Raw genomic sequence first — 25,747 nt, 5'->3', positions numbered from 1 at the left:
CTATTTTCCCAAATAGACCGAAAGCTACTTAAGAGGTTGGGCCTTTTTCTATCAGTTTTTGGATCTTCAGCAATGAGCATCTCATACTCATTCAATGAATACACATTGAATAAACAAGTTGAGAATTAATTGTATAATGTCTATTCAGTACAATGAAGACAGAAAAGTCCCCCTTCTTAAAAATTCTTCTAAGAGTGTTCCCGAGGGTAAAGTTAGAATCACAGTGCCTTACATTTTTACTTAGAAAAAACTTTGAAGGCCACGTAGTCTGGCATTACTATTTTGTAGATAAGAAAAACTGGTAACCAGGGGGTTTCCAAAATGTTCATGTACTCTGTAATAGAGATAAGCTTAAGAGTATATTCATGGGGATGGAGAGCTAAAAGACACTATGCAAACATCAACGGATGGGGTCATTCCAATACTTGGAAACCATACTGCTGGAACGGGACAAGCATTCCTGGTCTCATCTGAGAGGTTGTCTGGCTGGTGATCGTCAGCCCGTGTCCTCAGTGTGCCGAGTGGTGCCACCTACCTAAAGGCCAGCTCAACCGGCTGTGACCTTTATTTCCCAAACACAGGACCACTGTCACTGGATCAGCAAAGTGCTGAAATGAGAAGCTCTTTGTAGAAGAGATCTGCTTTGATATTGTAAACACAGCTGAATTTAAAAAAAAAAAAATCAAATTCTCTCAAAGTTTCAAAGTAGATCCTAACTTACTTAACAGAAAGGGTAAAACAGAAATTAATCGTTGGTGAACTGAAATAGGCTCCTACCTACAGGAGACTGCCTGGTCTGGGGTATTATTCTATAGGAAGAGAGTGCAAGAGGAACGGACTTTTTGCTCCACCGCTTTAAGTCTTTTAAGTCCTTTTCTATATTTACTCCTATCTTATCTTTTTAAAAAATTCAATTTCTTTGCACAGTGTTCAATCTCTTTAAAAATAATTAAAAAAATGAAAAGCCCAATGTGTGTGGTACCACACAGATCTTCATGCTGAAGTTTTATTTACTTATCTTTCTTCCACATCAACCTACACAATTTGGCAGGACCCCTCATTTGAGCTTCTGAAGATCTGAAACTCTGGCCAGCCTGGCAGCAATGAAGAGTCTGACAGTTAACAGGTTTCATTTGCTCACCAAAATAAATATGAGAATAATTAAAAAGTTTAAAAGCATACAATACAGTTTCCCTGAGAATTATCCACTTGAACTGCCAGTTCTTCCATTGACATTATATAAGAGTTTATTTTAAAAATATCTAATAAGGGGCGCCTGGGTGGCGCAGTCGGTTAAGCGTCCGACTTCAGCCAGGTCACGATCTCGCACTCCGTGAGTTCGAGCCCCGCGTCGGGCTCTGGGCTGATGGCTCGGAGCCTGGAGCCTGTTTCCGATTCTGTGTCTCCCTCTCTCTCTGCCCCTCCCCCGTTCATGCTCTGTCTCTCTCTGTCCCAAAAATAAATAAAAAACGTTGAAAAAAAAAAAAATTTAAAAAAAAAAAAAAATAAAAATATCTAATAAAATGGAATAAATACCCAACTTATTCATGGCAGGGATCCCAAGAATTTTAGCTTTGTTCTCAACATTCTATCACTGTCTTTCATATGCAAGGTGCTGCTGTTTACATGTGGCAAAAAAGACTAACTCATCATCAAAGAGAGTAAACACTTTCCAAGAGTCATGTCAAATTATAATCAGTCTTTAATTACATTGTTTTACTCTCTCCTGGTCTCTTTACTGTTTTCTCCTAATTTATATTCTTCCTTTTTTCTACTCATTCTGGACAGTTATCAATGATATCTTGATGCTTTTCCTTCCTTCTAATCTTGTGTGTTATGTGTGTATGTGTGTGTGTGTGTGTGTGTGTGTGCGCGCACTGAACACCTAAAAAGCAATATAAAGTATTATTCTATACTCATTCCCCATGCAAGGTTTACATTGAATCATAAACCATAGTTCACTCTTCCCTGGCCTTTGTATTTTTTTAAGATCTTATTTTTAAATAATCTCTACACCCAATGTGGGGCTCAAACTCAACAATCCTGAGATCAAGAGTTGCATGCTTCACCAACTGAGCCAGGTAGGTGCTCTATTATTGGTATTATTTTTATGTTAATTCATCACTTGAACAAGGAAATCGCGAACGAATTTGGTACCGGTACTGTATTTTACCTTGTATTTTAAGGGTTTCTGTTTTCAGATTTTCTTATTGTGTCGATTACAATGGCTATATAATTACATACAAATTTCTTAACTCATTCCCATCAGACATTAGGTGTTTGACTTGGTGCCATACAAAGTGAGGTATTTAGCTCACTTTATTTTTTTTTTTTATTTTTTAATGTTTATTTATTTTTGAGGGTGGGGGAAGGCAGAGAGAGAGGGAGTCACAGAATCTGAAGCAGGCTCCAGGCTGTGACCTGTCAACACAGAGCCCAACACGGGGCTTGAACCCATGAACCATGAGATCATGACCTAAGCCGAATTCGGATGCTTAACCAACTAAGCCACCAAGGCGTCCCTCACTTTATCATCTTCTAAGTATTCCCCACATCCTTCTCTGATTTCATTGATTAAAATATTATTTTTTTTATTTTTGTGCTACTTACCATATATTCTTAAATACTATTTTTGAACTTGTATTTATTAATACATTTGCTCTCTAAAAAACCTGGAAAATCTACCTAGGAAGGCTTAGGAATCCTAATGTGTGTTCTGGTACCTCAAAATAATATTCCAGTTTTTCTAAATTATTCCTAAAATAAGTACTTCTATAATGACCTTAAATTGCACTTTGTTTCTTTGGACTAAATATAAAGACAAAGGAGAAGTTATTTTGTACCCTAGACCAGCACTGGCCAATAGCTTTCTTTCAGTGATAACGGAAATAATTCTGTATTTGCACTGCCCGCTGGCGAGAAAAAGAATGAGAAGGTGCTATTCTTGCTCTCAAGCCCTGGAGACATGGATTATATGTAGACATAGCTGAGAAAAATGCAAGGTAAATATATAGAGAGTTATATTTATTTAACCCTTAACCAGTTATCTATTGCTCTCCTTTAGTTCCAAAAGATTCAGACATCTAACTTGGTGTTTTACTCGAGTAATACATCTCAAACTTCATGCATTTTCCAACATACACTCTTAACTCCACCTCTACTTGAAGCGCCTCCATGACTTGAGTACAGGCCCGGCACAACACTTGTTAAAAGGGTCTCTTGAAGTTTTAATGGTTTCCCATCTGCGCTAACAGTCATTGTAATGTTGTGTGTTGGGGGGAGGGGATGGGAGGTGGGGGAACAGCCTTAAAAATAGCCACACGCGCTTAGTGGCAAACATTGGACAATTTCTGAGGAATAATGATTATGTCAGAGTCTTTTATTCATCGAAAAACATTCCGTGAGAGCCCTTGTAGTGTCAGAGGCTGGCCTACAATTTCCAGGCCGAGGAGAGAAGATCTACTGCAAAGCATGAAGAAGTGAGAGGAATAATGAAATATAGCTGTGTTTCAGTTTGCGCTCTGCCATTCACAATTTTGGGTTTTTTTTTTTTTTTTCTCTTCACTCTTTGTTTATTTACATCCAAGTTAGTCAGCATATAATACAATAATGATTTCAGGAGTAGATTCCAGTGATTCATTCCCTATGTATAATACACGGTGCTCATCCCAACAAATGTCTTCTTTAATGCCCCTCGCCCATTTAGCCCATCCCCTAACCCATAACTCCTCCAGAAACAGTTTGGGTACTTTCTTGATCTTCACTTTCTTCACCTCTAAATGGGAATGACAATGCTAAATTTGAAAGATTCTTAACAAGGCGTTTGCAAATGAAAACTGCTACGTAGTAGTTGCTCAGTTGCTGGGAGCTGATATTATTAAGCTATTTTTTGCATTAATCACAATTACTTCTAAATTATTAAATAATTTGTTACACATTTGTAACAAGGATTTGTTTATAATCCTTAATTTGTAATAGGGATTACATGAGTTGCAATGTGACAGCATTTAGCAAGGCATGTGACACACAATACACGGCCACTGAACATTAACTCACACGCTCACCCAACACTGCTCTCATTCCCTTGACCCAAGCAGCAACCGTTACTGGGCACCTTCACAACTTTCACACCCAGTCTACTACTGCTACTCTGCCTCCAGGGTGCCTGTGCTCCGCCGGGTAATTAGTTTTCGGCTACCATGTTTTGTGGGGCAGAGCTTTCTGTTGCACATCTGAACTACCCAGAATTGCCCATAAGATACCCTTTCACACTATTCAGCACATGACAGATTTAGACCGAAGTAGATATTGAGTTCAGACGTTGCTGAAGCAAGAACACAGAAAATATTTTTTTAAGTTACTACGTGGGTTCTAGTTGATCACGGGCTCAAAGTCTGCATCCGTCATCTGTTCCTAAATATACTAACTTTGGAGTACTGGATACTTGTGTCTCCCACCCCCACCCTTCATATATATTTGCTTGCACCAGTTAGCGCAGGGCCCTAAGAACCTCTCCTCGGCAGGAACAACAGCTGGGACTAGAGCCTTCAGGGTGGTTCAAAGATATAAATACTTGCCTGGTGGACTGAGTGACCCCAAACCAAGACCAGACTGCAAGAGAAGATATTAATGGTGTCTGGATTAAAGAACAAGAACCAGACACCTCAATGTAAGACCTGATTCTGGGCACATCCTGATCACTGGATGCTCCCTGGCTGGAAGACTCCATGTGGTGTATGAACTTGCACGTACATCTAAGTGGAAAAGCTGTACATGTGACAGTGGTCCCTCTAGACACAGATAATCTGTGTCCCTGATTAAGTACCACAGAAGAATAGAAAATTCTCTCTTTCAGGTCATCGGAATACTTCTTTCTGCTCACCTCTCTGCAGGCTACACTAAGATCAAAAGGCGTAAGAAGAGCAAGACCAATGAGCTTACAGTAGATGTTTTGCATGGGACTAATGACAACAATTCTTGCCTCCCTTATTCATCCCCACACAAGCAGCTCATGGAGGCACTACTGTGGGGCCCCCACAAAAGGTAACATGCACTTCAACTTTCCCAGCAGTGGTGGCACATGAGAGCCAGAACTGATCCAACAAATCAGACAGCTACCTCAGAACAACCATGGAAATAATGTGGAGGAGATACCTGGAAGACTGAAATTTTTGCCAGTTTAGTAGACTATTTTCAAAACCACTGTCATGTGTATGTTAATGCAAATGACACCCGGTGTGTACTCAAAGGTGTGGGTGCCCTGATACACCTAATGTATGTTTGCATCCTTCTTCTAATTGTTTCTTAATCATACCCCCCCTAAACAAAATTTGGGCAAGCACAACAAAATGGTTCTCTATACCCTGTTTTTTATAACTGTATCTCCTAAATGCCTTTATTTATTTATTTATTTATTTATTTATTGAGAGTGAGAGAGAGAGAGTGCACAAGGGAGGAGAGGGGTAAGGGCAGGGTGGGGGGGGGAGAGAGAGAGAGAGAGAGAGAGAGAGAGAGAGAGAGAGAGAGAGAGAATGAGAAAATCTTAAGCAGGTTCCATGCCCAATGTGGAGCCCAATACGGAGCTCAACCCCATGACCCTGGGATCATGACTGGACCTGAAATCAAGAGTTAGAAGGTCAACCGAGTCACCCAGGCACCCCCTAAATGCCCCTAAACACAATGCTATACGTTAGGGGTTGGTAAACCATGGTCCCCAGACAAAATCTGGCCAGTCACCTGTTTTTGCAAATAACATTTTTTTGGAACACACCCACTTGTATTTATTTAGGTATTGTCTATGGCCTCTCTCAGGCCACAATGGCAGAGTTGAGTACTGAGACAGTACTAATTATTCAGCCTTAAAGTCTGTAAGTTCTCTATCTGGCCCTTTATAGAGTCTATGGATTCCTCTTATACGTGAAAAAGATATTCATTAAACATTTGTTTAAAAATTTTAAATTTGCTCCAAACTATTTCTAAATTCACAGAAAAAACTCTTTTTCCTCAATTTGCTAGGCTTAAACTACCTTAAGACTAAAGAGAATACCTGGTTTACCTAATTATCAACTTGTCAGTATAGTATAAGCTAATACCAATGCCAGAGCTGACTAGCTGATCGGTACTCAGTAGTTAAAAATGGCACTTGGTGGGTGCCTGGGTGGCCCAGTCAGTTGAGCGTCCGACTTTGGACCAGGTCGTGATCTCGCAGTTCAGTTCGTGGGTTCCAGGCCCACCTCGGGCTCTGTGCTGCAGCTCGGAGCCTAGAGCCTGCTTCAGATTCTGTGTCTCCCTCTCTCTCCTCCCCTCCCCGTCCCCTGCTTGCACATGCGCGCTCTCTCTCTCTCTCTCTCTCTCTCTCTCAAAAATAAGCATCAAAAAATTTTGTTTTAATTGCACTTGGTGTACACCTTTATTTTAGGATCTTGCTGTCTTCTATTAAGATATCTGGGAATTAAATTAAAATAAAACAGTTTTAAAGACAAACCAAAAGAAAGCTTAATTGCACGCTATTCTTTCACAGAAACAGATACTTCACTTAGTTAAGTGACAATGGTAAGAAATCTTACGTGTTTGAGTAACATCCTGCGGTAAGTTTCATTGTTCTGTAAATGTTCGCCAGGGTTTGGTTCTTGACTGCGATGACAGCATTCAAAATAAAACCGCTAAAAAGTTATTTCGACTCAGGAATAGTGGGCTGAGGCTGTGGAGACAGTTTCCGACTCTGATTTGGATCTCAAATGCAACCCTGATAAACCAAGATGGAGCTCCTGGATCCCTCCTTTACTGCCTCTACTGCAGCCCATCAGCACGACAGGACAGCCTGTTGTTCGGAGCCCTCTTCCTCAGAATGTTCTTATCTTCCAACAGGCAACCACTCGACATAAAAAAACCACCCTGTCTTACCTAACACAGTGAAATAAATAAACCCGTGTCTCCCTGCTTAGGAAGATGAGCTTTCGGATCGTTTCTTTGCAAATCAGAATCCTACTGTGTCGAGCTATTCAGAGTTCATAAGCTGTGCAATATCCAAGGCAGTGCGGCTCAGACAGCAATGCTTTAATTGCTTGGTGATGCCTCAGGACAATATGAAAGAATTTCTAAAAGTCTAAATAAATATTAAGCACCAAATCAGTTTTCCAACAGTATGACATCTCATTTGATCTTTCTATTTACCTACCCCGTGTAAATCCTGGCTGAATGTATGTAGGCACTGCGCACTGTGTTTGCAAGAAATCTAAACTGTGTTACTGCTTAAGACACTGCATTTAACTCACTGAAATAAGCAGGTTAAAGGGACTACAATGTTGATCTGCTGTATGAGATATAAAAAAGAGTGAGGCAATAACTACACCATGCTACTCAAAGCGGAATATAAAAACACATCTGGAAAATCAGAAAGTTAAATGAATAATAAACACTTAGGACATTTTTATTTCCTCTAACAAAGATTTTCTAAGACGGTCGATTTCATCGCCTTACACAAGAGCGAGGACACACAATCTTGGAGAAAGCAAATTTTGCACAAGGACAAGTGAATATATGATCACCGTCATTCAGATAACTACCAAGTTAAAAAACAGGGATAAATATATTTTAGAAATTGCTACCCAGCTTTTCACCACTTCTCTTTTGAGTTCTTTCTTTAAAAATCATGGTTTTCTTTTTGTCTTGTGTTTTGTTTTCTGTTGTTGCCAAATGGCTTTTTTATGAAGCATTTCTCATCCATGCCCCTTTGGTAAGGTAGCCAATCCTTTCTACAGCCCACAGCTCCCTCCCACGCTTTGCATGAACACTAACTTTGTTTCTCCTGAAAGCCATCACTAAATGCGTATTTCATGCTCACCTTTTTGATTTTAGGAATATTTCCACCTTCCTTCACAATATCCCATAGCTCCTGATCTGGGGAGTAAGGTGGGGGGGGGGGTCTGACATCTTGAACTCCATTATCTGTAAGATGTTTTTAATTAAAAATTCTACAATGTTAACATTCATTTTACTGTAGTCTTTTCTCTCTTCACTCAGTTTCATTTTTACCAAAAGCAGCTGACTGCAGACTACATTATTGGTAACCTTTAAAACCATCAAGCCCACATATTCTCAAGCATTTCTTGCTTAGTAAGAAGGAGGTGTTTGGACTCGGATTCAAGCTCAGGGTGACGCTCGCATTTGTTACACTAGGATCTTCAGCAACAACAACAGGATGTGTCAAAGAAAAAAAGGTCCACAAAACACAGCTCTATACTATTCATTCTTTCATGTGTTCAATAATCATTTTACATAATAAAAATCTAGTATCCAACTCTGCACCAACTATTGTCCAACTATGCACTTGGAATATGGAGAATAAAATATGATGTCACTGTCGAAAAGAATCTCACAAAAGTAAGGATCAGGTTCGTGGTAAAAAATGAATTATACTCATGAATAATTTCACAAAATCTAAGAAGAATATGATGTTTAAAGTTATCTAACCAGGTTATGTAACTGAGAACTCTGTAACTGTGATTCATTTTACATCCAGAGCAAGACAGTGTGTGTTGCCTTTTGCTTGCTTAGGTTGGTTTCTCTGTGATCTCAAACACTGATTAGTTACTCCCAACCCTGTACCACATTCAGAGATTCCAATTCCAGGCACCACAGTGATGTCAGGCATCAAATTTAGCCCAGGCTCCATAGAATGATTCATTTCTTTTTTCATTTTCAGAGGATGAGGTCAGGCTGGAACTCCCTATCTTACCATGAGCACCCTGAAGACAACGTTTTGTGTCTTAGGCACATCTCTATTCCCATGTGCATGGCCGTGCCTGGCGTATAAACATTCCCCAGTTCAACAATATCAGCGGCCCACCATCCCACCATTACAACATTACCTGCATTCCTATCACTCCTTAAAATCTCCAAGGAGAGGGGACAGACAGTGTGTCACAGAATATAGTGAAATGGGAGCCAAGAGAAGCAACTGGCAACTGAAGACAACTTACAGGGTAGAGGTTGTAAAGAGAAAAGAAATGTCCCCTAAAAGAGGAAACAGAAAAGTTCCACTGACAACCCCCCTTCCCCCGCCACAGTTCTCTTTTATCTTTACCACTCAAATATATGTCACAGGTGTCCTTACCGTTTACTTCACAAGGTTCCCGAAAGATGCTAACTGTGCATTCACTGTGGCCTCGAACACAGAGCTCCTTAGGCCTGGGCTGTGCCGGCAGGGGTCACCACTGGCCAAGAACTGACAATGGGGTTTGCTGCTACTGCCAATAAGGGAATGAGAATGTAAATGGGTTCACAGGTCACTTTATGTCAAGTGGAAAATGAGTAATAGTTTTGTTCCTGTGGGCCCGAGAAAAACATGCATCACTGATCCCTCAAGGATTAATTTCTCATGATAAATGTAATTGTCTAAAATAATAATGGGGGAAACCAATCATTCTAAATGCAACACCCAGAGAATAAGGGGGTGAGAGCTGCCCATTTAAAAAGGGCAAAGAATTCAAAGGGTGTGGCTAAGGGGACCCCTTAGCACACGGTCAACGGTCAACGGTTGCTCTTGGGTACCTGACAATGATCCTCTCACAGCTGGAGGTCAAAAATAAAAGGGCATCCACGTGTCTGGGATATTTGGGACTGAGCTACTCAATATGATGTGATCTTTTAAAAGGGGAAAAATACCACATTCAAAATGTGGGGAAAATCAGCCTGGGCCTGGGTGAAATTCTGGTATTAAACCGAGGGGATTATTAAACTGAGAATTTAGAAAACTAGTTTGTTTCCTGCATGTAAGGATCTGCCTGTTGTTGGTAGTAACTAAAGATCGATGTTTCTTTTCATTAAATTTCTCACCTACAGCTTTCAGATTGTTGATAAACGTTTTGAATAAATCCTTATACCTATAATGACATAATTGCTGCTTTTTGAAAAACGATGGCCAAAAACAAAAAACTGCAATAAATAAAGTTATTCTTTCTAAAGGCTGTACCACAGGGTAACCAATATGGGCACTACCCAGTCAAGTGTGAAAAGCCCAGAGCCCCCCTAAGAGGATTTTTCAGTCTCTGGCCTCCCCCCTCGGAGACCCATACAGGCCAATACTGAGAAAATACAAACATTCCCAGAACAAATAACAAGAATGTTTAAAGAAAGCATAGTAACTGTTTGCAGAGGGAAGGATGTGTATTTTGGACCTGAGTGGGATTATTAACTGTCATACATATACATTAGGGAGAGCAAGAAACTGTCGCATATGTTCCCATTTCCCCAGGGAGGGCTGCATACGTTTGGAGGAGTTTTAACGAAGGGAAAGATAAAGCTAAGGCGAGGAGGTGCAGGAGTCAGGTGTAGCCTCGAAGATGGGCAAGAGGAGGTGCCAGCCCCCGGGTCCCCGGGAAACGAACTGTGACCCAGGGTCAAAAGGAAAGGAAATGCCCCCCAAGACAACCAAGTTTTGAATCCCCTTTCTTCTGAGGACAGCCTTCACTCTCCTTGTTTAACGCCTGACTCCCTGTGTCCCTCCAATATTACCTGCCTTAACCTCAGCTTGACAACTGGAGTCCCGTATTCTGCGCATCTGACCTCATCCTTCTCGATGCCTTTGCTCTCCCCTTGATCATGAGCACCCTATTTACACCCTGCCTGGAAATCTGATTCCAGCTCGTATTTCTTTCTTTTTCTTAATAGCTTTGCTCTGTCATCTTGACGCTGGATTGTATATCCCACTTTGAGAAGAGCCATAGCAGTAAGAGAATGATCTGAGTCCTTTCTCATTTTAGATTATAAAAGTCATGGTCCTGATTCAAAGAGCCATAAAAAATCATGGGGAAAGACAGAAGAGGATGGAAGAGGGAATCTTACCAAAGTGTTGAGATAAACTAAGAAAAATAATGAGGCGAGGATGTCTAAATTTAAGCTTATTTAAGAAGCCTGAAGAGAAGTTTTTATATCTCAGTTGTTCATTCATTCAATTAATTTTAATTGGATACCTCCAATGTGCCAGGCAAAAGTCTACACAGTGAGGGCATATAAGACAGATGACAACAACTGAGGTAATAATTAATATAAAATACATGAAAATGTGATATAAAGGAAAATAGCATTAGTGTGTGTGTGTGTGTGTGTGTGTGTGTGTGTATGTATATATCTATATACATATCTATATATAGATATATAGGAAAATTAGAGGCATCATTTCCCTGTGTTTTATACATGACATTTGAGAACAAAAGTAGGTCTTCAAACATACTTTTGCTTACCACCTTCATCCATCTGGATAATTCCTACTTGTATTTCTGGAGAGAGATCAACATCATTTTCTCAATGAAGTGTTTTTAAACCTACTCCACATAAAGTCAGCTGCACCTTAATGAAGTAACTATGCAACACTCCTTTGGCACACATCAGAGACCCAGTTAATGCTAGATTCTGGTCCCTCCTTAATTCTTCCCTGACAGTTCCATGTCGCAGAAGCCACATAAACAGCCAATTTAAAGAATATATTTATAATACAGTAAAGTTGTATCTTGCAGTCAGGCTAGGTTCTAATGGCTGTGGTGAAGGATAAATTCTGTAAATCCAAACCATTACTAAAAGTTTCATTAAATCACACATAAAATATATAAAATACTGTATGCATGGCTTTGTGTATATACCTATAAATCCATCATTTCATTATTAAGTGTTCTTCTTTAGTGACTTTCTCTGGCCCTCAAATAATCTTTCACTATCTACCCCAAGAATGCCACTGATACCATCATTCTCCTCTTCCCTGGCTGCATAAGCAATGAACTTTACTTCCTTTTCTATGACCTGAAAACTTTAAGATCATTTGCACATTTATTCCATAACTTTGGGCATACTCCCAACAATTTTTCAGATTTAACTGCATTAATTGCTTGGGGTATATTTCATATTTGCATAGAGTGGAGTGGAAAATAAAGTGGTCTATACTGCTTAAATATATTTTCCTATTTTTTAAGTGGGAATATACTTAAATTCACTTAAGTTCAATGCTTCTGTGAGATAATTTCCTCTACACTATTCTTGTTTCATTACTTTTCCATTCATTGACTGATCCCATTTATATTTACCCAAAATACAAGAGTCTGTTAAAAGGTTCATCCAGAATATCAGCCTTTTGGTTGTTTACATGGGAGGAAGCTTGCATTCCTTCAGTCTTTTAAAGGATATTACTTAACACACAGGAAAGCCTGTATGCCAAAAAGGGCAGTCCTCAAAACTGCCCCGAGTAGAAAATAGAATGAATTGATTCTATATTCATAATATTGTCTATTTTCTGATTCCACAGTCTTTCAGTAGAGTGTTATTTAAACTTTCTCCTTCCCTTTGCCAGCATAGGCAGGAAAGGGAGATAATTACGGATTGCAACGTGCTTTTGGCTTTAAGCCCAACTGAACAGAATGTGGAAGGATGTAGTTTCTCTTTCTTCCAAGACGGACCTATAGGACATGCTCAGATCATGAAAAAATCAAACTAGGTATGGGATAAATAACAGTCAACAAGATACTTCCAATAAATGTTAGGAAACAAGTTGACATTTTCTAGAATGGGCCTTGTAGATGCTCACACAAAATTAGCGTAGTACCATGTTATACACAGAACAGACTCTAATGAAGAACAGTGAGAACATCTCTGCGGATTTTTTTTTCTCTACCATAATGTTCATGTCTTTAACTTCATTTCTGAATAGCAAGGCTATACATGAAGCAAAAACAAACACATGTAAAAATTAAAACAGTATTCTTTTTTTTTTTTAATTTTTTTTAACGTTTATTTTTTTGAGAGAGAGACAGAGCATGAATGGGGGAGGGTCAGAGAGAGGGAGACACAGAATCTGAAACAGGCTCCAGGCTCTGAGCGGTCAGCACAGAGCCCGATGCGGGGCTCGAACTCACGGACCGCGAGATCATGACCTGAGCCGAAGTCGGCCGCCCAACCGACTGAGCCACCCAGGCGCCCCATTAAAACAGTATTCTAAAAAACCCTGTATGATAGCTTTGCCACAGCTAAAACATCAACCATCTCCCGCATCTCTTTCATTTTTAAAGTAATTGTACTGGGATTAGATGTATGAATTCATCTGGAGGAGAAAAGCAATCAGTAGAAAGACAGACTTCCCCTTAATAAGATGGGACAGAAACCTATCCATCATGGCCAGTGTTCTATAATATGTAAATTAGCAACATATTGACAACTATTTACTGAGATGAGTAATGTATTTAATATTGAGTATCCACGTTAACTGCCAGAGGCTATGTGTTGATGAATTTCCATCGGATTTATCTCTCATATTCTACACTACATAAACTGAACTGCTAATGGAAAACAAAACAAAAAGAAAAATAGTTGATGCAATGGAATTACTCTAAGTTCCTCAGATTTCTCCCGAGAAAGAAGGGTAAAGAATAATGCGTTTTAATAAAGTAAAATGCTTCATAATTTTTTTCCTAGAGAGAGAAAGAGAGAGAGAGAGAGAGTGTGCAAGCACATGTACGCATGAGCAGGGAGGGGAAGAGAAGGAGGAAGAGAGAGAATCTTAAGCAGGCTCTATGCTCAGCATGGATGGAGCCTGAGACGGGGCTTGATCTCATGACCTTGAGATCATGACCTGCGCCGAAATCAGGAGCAGGATCCTTAACCGACTGAGCCACAGAGGCGCTGCAAATGTAAGATGCTTTTCTCCGTTTATTTATTTATTTTGAGAGAGAGACAGTGTGTAGGTGTGAGTGGGGGAGAGGCAGAGAGGGAGAGAGAAAATCCCAAGCAGGCTCCATGCTGTCAGTGCAGAGCCTGTAAAATGCTTTAAAAATTATCTCTAGGATTATCCTAAAATGTACTCTTCTATAAAATATTTGATAAACACCTCGTATCTAAAATTGCCTTATTAGTTTAAAATAATTATGGTTCCCTTTGCCTTGTTTACCCCTAGGGAGTAATTTTGATTCAAGTAGGTCAAAGTTTATACACAAATACTTTTCTCGTTGGAAAACAAGACATTTTTCTAGTGTCTTTCTTTATTCCTTTTTAGTAGAGCACTGAGTGACTTTTGCAGACACTTTGTGTGTGGCATATAGGTCTCTGTGCCAAGAAAATTACAAATGTCTTTTGAAGGAAAAATGCCACAACTATGTGCATATATACACTTAAAGTCTTCTTGGACGAGGGTAAGATTTAGCAAACACACATGAATATTACCAGCCACTAAAAGCAAACACCTCTTTGCAATAATGTCAACTAATCTAGAGTTTATGGGGGCTAAGGCGGAGTTCAGATACCACAATGGGGCTCAATGACAAAGGTAGGGGATGAGATTAAAACTATCTTCATAATTTTGTCCAAGTGGGACTCTGCATATATTCTGTCAGGTCAAGGCAGTACTTACACTCGTTAGATGCCAAATGAGGCTGTCTAAATTGTCAGAGAAAGTGGAAGGTCCACTCACAAAAACGGAAAAATTCTCAATGAAAAGTTACGCTACCAAGAGATTTAAAGTCTCCATGCTGTTTCCCTCTGCAAAAGGTTGGCAACTACCAACGATTTCCCCTCTTTAGACCGACACTGGAGAGCTTTGCAAGGTCACAGACACACGTGGTATTCCGAATCAGTGAAGACATAATGGGCCATTCATTAATCGCTTCTAGGACAAGCCGATCCACACATATATAAAAAAAATAAAAGTAAAGCTTGACATGGATTTCACGTTATATACTAAAATAATTTCACATGAATTAAAGTTGTATAAGTGACGTTTTCAAATTTTAGAGGGAAAAAAAGAGTGTCTTTTTGACATTTGAATAGGGAAGGATTGTTCTTGTGAACAATAATACACACACCATAAAAGAAAATATTGGTTAAAGAACTTATGAAAAAAAAACAAGACACAGAAACAATGTGAAAAGACATGGCACAGATTAGTGGGGGGAAACATTTAAAAGTCCACTACAGGGGCACCTGGGTGGCTCAGTCGGTTAAGCGTCCGACTTCAGCTCAGGTCACGATCTCGCGGTCCGTGAGTTCGAGCCCCACATCAGGCTCTGGGCCGATGGCTCAGAGCCTGGAGCCTGCTTCCGATTCTGTGTCTCCCTCTCTCTCTGCCCCTCCCCCATTCATGCTCTGTCTCTCTCTGTCTCAAAAATAAATAAATGTTAAAAAGAAAAAATTTAAAAGTCCACTACATCCATCAAAATCCTACTGTCGAGTTCCTAACCGATTGAACAACTCCCTTCCAGATGTAAGAATTTTTATGTAAAGAAGTATGCTTTCTTTTCTCCTCTACATACGTGGTGTTTTTTCATTTGTTTGTTTTTATTTTTTTGTTGTTGTTGTGTTTTGGGTTTTTGGTCTCTTTCAGCCACTTGAAAACATGCAAAAATTTTTTCATCTATGCACTCTCCCCAGGTTTAACGAGCCATTAGTGTGGCATTTCCATTACACTGGTCACATTCATTCTGCTCCAGCAAAGCATACATTTCAAAATGTAAAATGTGCCCATTGTGTGTCCATTCAATGTGACATCCTAATTTTGGAAAAAAATAGCAGTTACCCTTAATGCCATTTTATTAAACACTAGAAGAAACCATTGTGTGTTAGATTATAAGTTAATGAAATTTTATGGCCACGGCATATAAATGCAAGAAATAATATTTCAAAGCAAGAAATAAGACTGCAAAGACTCTTCCTATCTATGCAGCAATTCAAGAAAAAAAAAATTAGAGTTGATGTTATCTGGAAATGTCATACCACAGATTAGATGGCAGTATCATAATGGTTGATTCTATAAAGCTATCTGCAAAAACTAGAAACAACGTGTAGGTGTGCCCTAATGCTCTTTCATTTACATTTACATATTGATAATACTCTGCAAAAGGCCGTGGCAGATTCACTTACTACTGTTAATAACAAATCCATTTCAAAATGGTGTTGATAATTCCTATAGTTTTCAACCATTGTAAATATCAGGGATGTTAGCCTTTGCTATTTTTAAAATAAGTAAGAGACAGATCGTTTCAGCTCTCAGTACTTGTTCCAGTCGTCTGCTCAGGTTTTTTATTTCAATTAATGCCAAAGCAAACGATTGGGCAGTCATATCTCCACACATATTTACATTTCACTCAGCATTTTGAAGCTTATTTACCAGTTTTTGTATCCTGCATTTAGCTTTTTCGATGTCCATGTTTTCTGGTATGTGATGATTTTAAAAACAGAGCTGAGATTGTGCATTCATTCAGCATCTGCCTGCTCTGTTTCAGGTACTGTACTAGGCACGGATAATTAAAAGATGTATATGACATCTCCATATTCAACAAGTTCACAGCCACTCTGGAAGTAGGGGCAACAAGTACATTAATAAATAAAGATTTTTGTTCAGCTGGGAAAATGTTTGATCCCATATGATACACAAGACACTGTTCTACAGTCATCACAGATGTAATTTTTCATCTTCGCTACAAAGTCGTCTAGAAGGTATTACCCTCTAGCTTCCAGAAGAGGAAAAAAATAATAGCTAGCATTTACTTACTGAATACCGAATGTCAGGGTTTTATGCAGAACTTTGTGCGTTTTATCTTGTTTTATCTATAGAACAATCCTCTAAGATAGTATTCCTATCATATTCTCTTTAAACATGGAGAAAGTAGCTTAAGTGAATCTATCAGTCAGGTTTCTCCAGAGAAACAGAACCACCTGGATATAAATAAAGAGATTTATTATATGGAATTGGTTCATGTGATCATGGACGCTTAGCAAGTCACAGAATACCCCCCAAATAGTTGTCCAAGTAGCCAGGTGCCCCACAGTCCAGCTGACACATAAAATTAACACACGTACTAAAAGCGATAACAGCCAGTAGATACCGAAGCTTGGACACAAACCAGAATCCTTGCTCTTAAAAACTACGCCACACTTACTTTGCAAGTTAAGAAACTACTCCAGGTCGCACAGTTAGTAATGGATCCACATGTAATTCCAAAGTACATGCACTTACAATGCGATTCTTCTTCTAGTATTGATTACTCAGATCTAAAACAGCATCGACCATCCATGATGTCTTATTCTACCTAGACACTGCCTTAGTTGAAACCAACTTGAGAGCTGAAGAATCATTTGACCTGTCATTTAATCCCAAGAAATGCAATAGAAGTAATGTCATATCCCATTGAATATAATCTTACACCATCAACACAGATCAACCACCTTCTCCTAGTCCCGTCACTGACAAGAAACGTGTACACTTGCATTTCCTTTCAAAAGAGGATATGAAAATGAGTATTGGGAAATTCAGAAATTCTGAAGAATCCACAGGAAAAATTTTTACTAAAGGTATGAAAACTCCATCCATTGAACATCTTCAGTCTCTGTGCTTTTATCAGTTAAGAAAAGGAGTTTCCTGAGTAAACAGCAAAATTAGGAATACCTAGGCTAGGTTATTAATCACTGTATCTTGAATCTTTTAACAGTACCTCTGAACGAAGATAAACCACATATGTATATGTGCCTTCAGATAATAGAGTTATTCTAGAAGGTTGACAGGTGCACCTGTTTTTATATGCAGGCAAAATTCTTTAATGGACCTAGGAGATTTGCCTCATTGGGCCTCCAATATCGGAGGCAAGATCAACGTTGTTACTACTACTCTGGTGAGACACAATTGGTGATATTAATGATCTCCTGGCTGATGGACACCAAATTTTGCTAAATGCTTCAGACTTACTGTCATCAGAGTGTTGCTGCACTTTTTTTCACCATGCTTAGCAAGGACTGACGGACATTTTAGACAGGCCAAAAGCTATAATACAAACATGGTATTCATTTCCTTCATCACAGCCAGGGTCTCTGCATCTCGCTTGCCTTAGCCCTGCCTCATGTAATGGTCCTCGAACAGGGAGAAATGTTAAGAGACCTGCTTCAGGTCCTTAGCCCGCTCAACTTCCAGGCAAAGAGAGCATGAGAATTCTCTTCTTTAAGGAACAAATTAAGATTAAGAAAATGAGGCTTGAAGTTCATACAGATTTGATTAATCAACTTTACTGTAAAATAATTGAGAATACAAAATAAGAAATTAAGATTCCTTGGCAGAAATAATTATGATTGAGGATTAAATGCAAAGATATTTCTAGCCCCATTTTTTCATGTTTCACTAAGATTTTAATAGTGTTTTTTTTAACTAAGAGAAAAAAAAATCCGTAGTTTACTAGGACATCTGTTCAAGGCCAAAAAATAAAAATAAAAAAAGCCTTTTTCAAAAAAGGCAGAAGTCCTCTAGGCTAAAGTAGAAAACACAAACTTTGCCCCATCACAACCTGTAGGCTCCTGTCCCTAGAGTGCTAACCAGTAACAATGAGACAGAATCCCAATGGATCCATCACTCCACGTCTCCGTCAGGCAATGCTAAAGAAATCTCACTTTTCACCCACAGTACTAGTTCTGGTACAACTGGATCATAAGTCCATCTGGGGAAAACTCATTCACAGAGGTTTATCAGTACTGTCTCGAGGTTTTATCTTCCCATCACAACTGCATAATTACCTAAAGGCTCCTTGATGTGTCCCCTATGGCCCCACTTTGTTCTCAATTCCACTTGTTTGAACCACAGCACATCTTCTGTTGAGGAATATGTAACACACTACTGCCATCTCAGTGAAGAACTTACTGAAAGGACGACCACTTAGAACAACTCTCTTCACGACCATTCTGTGGGATCCACTGACAACAGATGGCCTGGGGCGCTGAGGCTGCCCACTCCATTGCTATTCTGTTTGAAAAGCAGCACAGATACAGGAGGAAGCATGACTGGGCCATTCATTGTCACCGCCAAGGCTACGTCAGCTTTCTAGCCCCATTCCTACCAGAACCTCAGAGAATGTATCCAAATTGGTAAGTTTTGAAAGTCTAGTTATGAACATGTATGTGAACTGATGAGAGGGACAGCTGAGATGAGAATCAGAAGTTCTGGACCATACAGGTTTAGCAAACAAAGTAGAGACATCAGAGGGGAGGTTGCGGCAAAAGCTAAGGATGAATAAGAAAACATATTCCTAGGCATCAAACTGGATTCAGATAGGACAAGGGAATAGGACACTGGGAGGAATGTGATCTGACGGCTACTTCCATGAAGGGGAAATACTGTGAGGGGAAATACCCTGGCAATTTCATTTATTCTGTCTTAATGTCATAATAGAAAAGTTTGCTGATCTCAACTTTATACTCTTTGACTGGCTTTTGAAATTGGTTTATCCTTTTTGTGAGCTGATAGGTAAATATAGACGCAAAGATGAAAATGACCCTGAACACCCTCACTTACACAGCCTGTTAAAGACCCTATAAGAGGCTCTTACAACGTAGTCTCATATCAGGTATTTTTGTAAATTGCAAAACGATGCATTTTAAGCGTGGATGGCTATAACCACCATCTTATCTGTGCTTCCTCTCCATCTCACTTCCCCTCATGCTTGGTAACACTGGGACCGTTCTTCCATCCACTGTGCCAGTATACAGAGCAGTATGACATGAATTACAGAAGCAGAGGTTGTGTGATCATAGGAACGAGTCCTGTGAAACCTGGCACCACGAATATGTGTGCTGTGAAAACAAGAAGTTTCGTACTGTACTGAGCCAAAAGGTAGTCTGTAGAAGATCATTTCAATAACCAGATGTGTAAGACTGCAAGCAAAGTACAGTATTTGATTCAATGCCTCATCAAAAAGGAATTATCTGATACTCCATAATGTAGCATATTCAATTATAAACTCAAAATACATAGTTTTATTGAAGGAAATGGAATATTCTATTAAGCACTTACTGCCACATAACTACAATTTAAAATATGTTTTAGAATGTTACCATTAAGAACACGGAAAAATTCACACTCCTGATTGCACCCTATATAAGGATTATGGTCTTTGGTCAGACTGAAATTTATGAAAACACAGAGAAAATTCAGAAGCTAAATTAATGAAGAAACAAAGATCAAGATGAGCAATGAAATTAACAGAACTTATTCTGACACTGAGAAACAACAGAAATTCTCTTACAACAGGGATAGACACACTTTTTTTTTCTTTCTGTAAAGCATCAAACAGTAAATATTTTACACTTTGCACGCGATACTGTCTCTGCCACAACTCTTCAGCTCCATAGTGGCAGGGGACAGAACCCACGGGCAATATACAAAGAAATGGGTGGCAGGGGACAGCATCCACAGGCAATATACAAAGAAATGGGTGTGACCAACCTGGCTTCTATTTCACATCATACTAGAAGCAATACTTCATTAAAAGAAAGAGAAAATAGCAAACAGAATAGGCCCAAAGAATGAATCAGATTAATATCTTCATTCAAATGCACCTTTTCCTCATTCGACAAGATATGTTAACATCAACAAAGATAGTAAACTCATATTGTGCTACTACAAGGCAATAAAAAAGCTGTTATAAATTTAAAGTGTATTTAGGATTAATCGCTACGTCATAAAACTTAAAATGTTCTGAAATCTTTCCTTACATATGTATAAAAGGAACCTGATAGGTGTGTTCACAAAGTTGACAACTATTCTAAAAATCTACAAATTTACATGGCATTACTAATAGCAAGTTGAAAAGCTAGAGGAAACAAATGTAAATATCAGCAACTGAAAAAAAAAATTAACCATCAGTCTAGAGGAACAGCCAAATTATCTTTCATTTCTCTATACAGAAAATTTTATTAGAAATCATGGTCATAAGAAATGATCATGAAAGGGGTGCCTGGGTGGCTCTGTCGGTTGAGAGTCTGACTTCGGCTCAGGTCATGATCTCACGGTTCGTGAGTTCGAGCCCCAGGTCAGGCTCTGTGCTGACAGCTCAGAGCCTGGACTGCTTAAGATTCTGTGTCTCCCTCTCTCTCTGACCCTCCCCTGCTCACACTCTCTCTCTCAAAAAATAAACATTAAAAATTAAAAAAAAAAGAACTGATCATGAAAGAGGATTATAGGAACAAAAATATTTATAAAGATGGTATTTTAAAATATTTTAAACATTTATATTTATCCCCCCTTTTTAAATTATCAATTTGAATAACATTTTTTTCTAAATCAGTATTCATGTGTAAACGTCATTACGTGTTAGCAATTTTAAATTACTTTTTTCGAATAGAAAGCTCCCCAAATTATTAAGTTTCCCCCCAACTCTCAGAAAATTATTAATACTCAATTATTAATCTTTTTATTTAAAATGAAGATTTTAACACACTTTATAAAATATGTTGCTATGAATCCTATAAATATAAGGACCTAAGGATTGTTTTATTAAATGCTCTCATGGAAAGCATTTATCAGGTAAATAATCAAAACAAAATGATGAACTTACTTCCGTGCTTTCAAAAACAATAGAGAGGGAAGAATATTGAAAGTCTCTAGGTCGTCAGCCTGGTGGATTTAGCCTTAGGGGCCAGATGTTCTGATTCTACAGGGTAGTAAAAAGGGAGTTTTTACGATAAAGGAAAGAAAGGAAGATCAATACGAATAGTATCTTTTTAGTTTTGCTCCTAGAAAAACCCTTACAGTATCTCCGTTTGAATCCAACTTTCTGCATCCTAACTTGGATAAAAGGAGATTGATGGTCGTCTATGCAGGGAGTGGGTTTGGCGCAAAGGCATGAAGGTAACTTCATGTGGGGATTGTTCAAACACAGAAAGGAAGATTTTCATACCTTTTCTGTATCCATGGAAATGTAAAATGAGGGACCGAGTAAAATGATCTATAAATCTCCTTACACTTCCAACTTGGATTCTAAAAGCAGCAACGCCATTGTTAATAGCATGGAGTTGACTGCAATTAATTCTAGAAGTCAACAGAGACTAGAACTGATCAGCATGTGTCTGATTCTAGTTTCTTCCCTGAAGATAGGTTCCTAATTCATAATGACGAGGGATAGGATGAACGAACTCAGTGATTCACCAAGCGTGGGCAAAGAAAAAGGTTTTTCAATTAGGGATATTTCCCAATCTCTCAAACTGCTAGTTTTTCTTTTTTCCTATTGTCTAGGTTTGTTATGAACCCAATTTAAGATTCGATAAACTATAAATACTTAAACCTCAGTAATGCAACAAATTTGTCCTGGTGGAAACAGAGACATCTCTTGACTGAGTCCAAAAAACCTTATGAAGATCAAGGACATGACACCAGCCATTCTTATTAAGTGGTAGATAAGTCACACAAGGTTACATTTTAACTTAAAGCATGGATCGTGTCTTGCTCTAAGAGAGTTCCCCAACTAAGCACTGATCCAGGTGTTTTATAAAGAAGGGTACAGATGATGAAATGCAGAAAAGATGCTATCTCACAAATGGGATTCTGATGCCCACTGCAAATGATCCCAGAGATTAACCACTGGACTGAACTACCCAGGCGTCCCATCCTTATTTTCTTATTTTATTTTAAAGTGTTTATTTTTGAGAGAGAGAGAGAGAGAGAGAGGCATGTGTGAGTGGGGGAGGGGCAGAGAGAGGGGGACAGAGGATCCAAAGTGGGCTCCGTGCTGACAGCAGAGAACCTGACACAGGATTCGAACCCACAAACCGTGAAATGCCCTGAGCTGAAGTCAGATACTTAACCGACTGAGCCGCCCAGGCTCCTCTTACTTTACAAAGAATGCCATCAAAAAAGCAGCAGCACAAACCATTCGTGACCCTACTGTCTTGAGACAACTACCATTAAGTTAGTGTGTGTCAGTGTAAGACTTCTTTACACACACGTATATCTACATCACTAGCCTTGCAAATGTAAGGATACTATTGTTGTTCAGTATTTTACTTTTGTCACTTAATATTTCTATTACGGACACTTTCTCATTGACTATCATATTTAAGACTCCATTTTTTCATTGTATAGTTTTAACCAAACCCATAATAATGGGCGCTTTGTTTATATTTTTAAAAATTATTACAAACTATGTGGCAATGAAAATATTTCAGTGCCCTTTTAGAGCTTCTCCCAATCTTTCTTAATGATAATTAGAACAACCGAGTCAAAGTGAAGCCCATTTTAACGTCCATAGATGTTGCCAAACTGCTTTTGGGGAGATGGCAACAATTAACATTAGTAGTTAATTAAATTAGTATAATTTTATGCTGATAGGTTGAATGCACATTCATTTTTTTTTTTTTAATTGGCTACTTCTGTGTCTTTTTGGTAAATTACCCATGCTTGCTTTTTGCCTTTTTATCCCCTGGAGTGTTGGCCTTTTCATTATTAATTGGTATGTTACTTATGGTTTGATATCAGCTGACACATAACTTTGTCACAGCATTTCTAAACGTTTTCTCCAGAGTTTTTTGAACTATATTCTGTCCTTCAACTGCATTCAATCTCCTGGTAGTCATGTCTCTCTCTCCTCCTCTTTCCAATCTCCTTCTCTCTCCTATTTCATATTATTTAGTGTGGCCACAAAAAAAGTCATTTATTTGATTCTGATGAGAACCTTCACATAACCCAACTTTGAGCTAGAAAGGTAAATGGGTAAAGGTTTTGTTGTTCTTGTTGTTTTGAGTCCCTGCACCTGTAAACCTGCTTTAATCTACCCCCCGCCCACCACTGCCCCCCTTTACCTGGTATTCCTTTCTTATAGAATGTTGAACACACTGCTCTTTTACATCCTAGCATACAAGGCTGCTTTTTTTTCTTTTTAATTGAAGTATAGTTGACATACAGTGTTATATTAGTTTCAAGTGTACGATATAGTGATTTGACAATTCTGTACACTACTCAGTACTCACCACCATAAGTGTAATCACCATCTGTCACCATACAATATTATTACAATATAACTGACTCTATTCCCTCTGCTGTACTTTTCATCTCCGTGACATTTATTTCATACCTGGAAGTTTGTAGGTGAAGGGGATTAAGAGGTATAGTGTTGCTTGTGAAACAGCCATGCCATAATGATTCTCACCGACCAACAGGGCCATAAGGTTCCCCTCAACTTGATTAAACATTTGAGAGGCTTCCTCCTGACTCCTGACTCCTGGCCCCCGACCTCCCTTTTCTTAGATTATTTTACTTTAGAAAACGTGTCGTCATCAATTCTTTCTCTACCCCTTAGAGATGAAGACTTGTAAAAGCCTTTGCCATTTATACCATCCAGAAATGTCTTTCTCGAGGACCTGGAAGGCCTCTGAGAAGTAAACATCAAGGGAGGTAGGGTTCCTCTCTCCCAGTTTGTGTGTGAGGGAAGCAGCTCACCTTTGATGGGACCCTTGCTCCAAGTTGTAACTACCTTCTGTGAGGAAGACAGGAGAAAGTTTACTTGTCCTTTGGATGAAACCAATTGGCACACACAGAGGGCCGACATCCCCCAATGTTAGCTCTTAAAAACTCTCCAGGTCTTTGCTTCTGTGGGGAATAGTTAAGACTGGGTTCTGTCCTCTCTCCTCTGTGACAGCAGTTTTGTATAACGTCTTCCTTGCCTGTTTACTTTTGTCCAGTGCAATGTTCACTTTGAGACTACGTTACTCTTTTTTTTAACACAGGAGATCCTGAAAATTCAAAATGATATTCCTTGCTATGTGTCGTCACACACACACGAGACACATATATTCATATTCCATAAACAGACTTTCAATCAATACTCCATTGCTTAGCCTCTTCCTTACTCCTGTCTTTTGTTATACCTGTGCCTTCAAATCCTAAATTTCTGAGGTGGGGGGTGGCGGTGGGGAGGTTACCGATGTCTGTCGGTGTTTTCCCTACAGCTTTTGTGACTTCACTTTCTCAGCTCAGTTAAGTCTGTTATAAATACAAATACAATGAAAATAAAATCCAAACAAATGCAAATACTTCTATCAAAACTTTGTAGAACTCTTTGACTGCTAATATTCCACTGGCTATTCTCTTTGTTCTTGCGGACTAAGAGCTTTTAATTTCTTTTTCTTTACTCACACGTGGGGGAAACTGCCAACAGATATGATTAAAAATATGGGGAGGGGTTAGATCATGTAGAAAATTTACAGGTCACTGTAAGATTTATGGATTTTCTCCTAAATGAAATGGGAAGTCAGAGATCTGAAAGGAGAGATCTGACACATATGATTAATGCTTTCAGAAGATTAGTATAGCTATTGTGAAGATAATGTATTATGGGTGTTCAAAAATGGATGCAGGAAAGACAGACCGGTCTGGAGGAACAGCAGAAGTCCAGATGAAAGATGGTGTTGGCCTGAACTAAACCATTAGTGGTGAAGACAGAATCAAGTGGAAGCATTTAAGATTCAGTTTGATGGTTGAATCAACAAGTCTTAACGACCAAGTGGAAAAGGAAAGAGCGATGGATTCCTAGATTTCTGGTTGAGCAGATCCTGTATTTTACTGGGATGGTTAAAAAAAAGCGGGGGGGGGGGGACACGGGACACATACTAAGAGATGTGTTTTGAACTTTCTACATCCTCTCAGTATTCCAAACAACTTTTTTGCTCACCTACAAGTGAACAGCAGTGTGGTTTTACTGTACATCTCATACTGCCTTCAAATCTTGTTATTTATTTATCCTTCACAAGGCTTTATAAATTAAACCCAAATTTTGTCTGAACTCTGCTTTATTTCCATTTTCAATTTCTTTTGATACTTCCTCATTCGCTCATTTAAAAAAATTTATTTTAACAGTTATTTATTGTTGAGAGACAGAGAGAGACAGAACATGAGCAGGCACGGGCAGAGAGAGAGGGAGACGCAGAATCCGAAGCGGGTTCCAGGCTCAGAGCTGTCAGCACA

The 25,747-nt window shown here is 39.0% G+C and overlaps 1 protein-coding gene across 1 annotated transcript in view; it reads right to left on the bottom strand.

The window, feature by feature from the left end:
* Positions 1–25,747, bottom strand: part of CNTNAP2 (contactin associated protein 2) — a 1,960,721-nt gene that overhangs the window by 1,198,835 nt on the left and 736,139 nt on the right. The window lies entirely within an intron of this gene.

Source organism: Panthera tigris, chromosome A2 (genome assembly GCF_018350195.1).
Source record: "Panthera tigris isolate Pti1 chromosome A2, P.tigris_Pti1_mat1.1, whole genome shotgun sequence".
NCBI lineage: Eukaryota > Metazoa > Chordata > Mammalia > Carnivora > Felidae > Panthera > Panthera tigris.
This window is presented reverse-complemented; position numbering and strand designations above follow the sequence as displayed.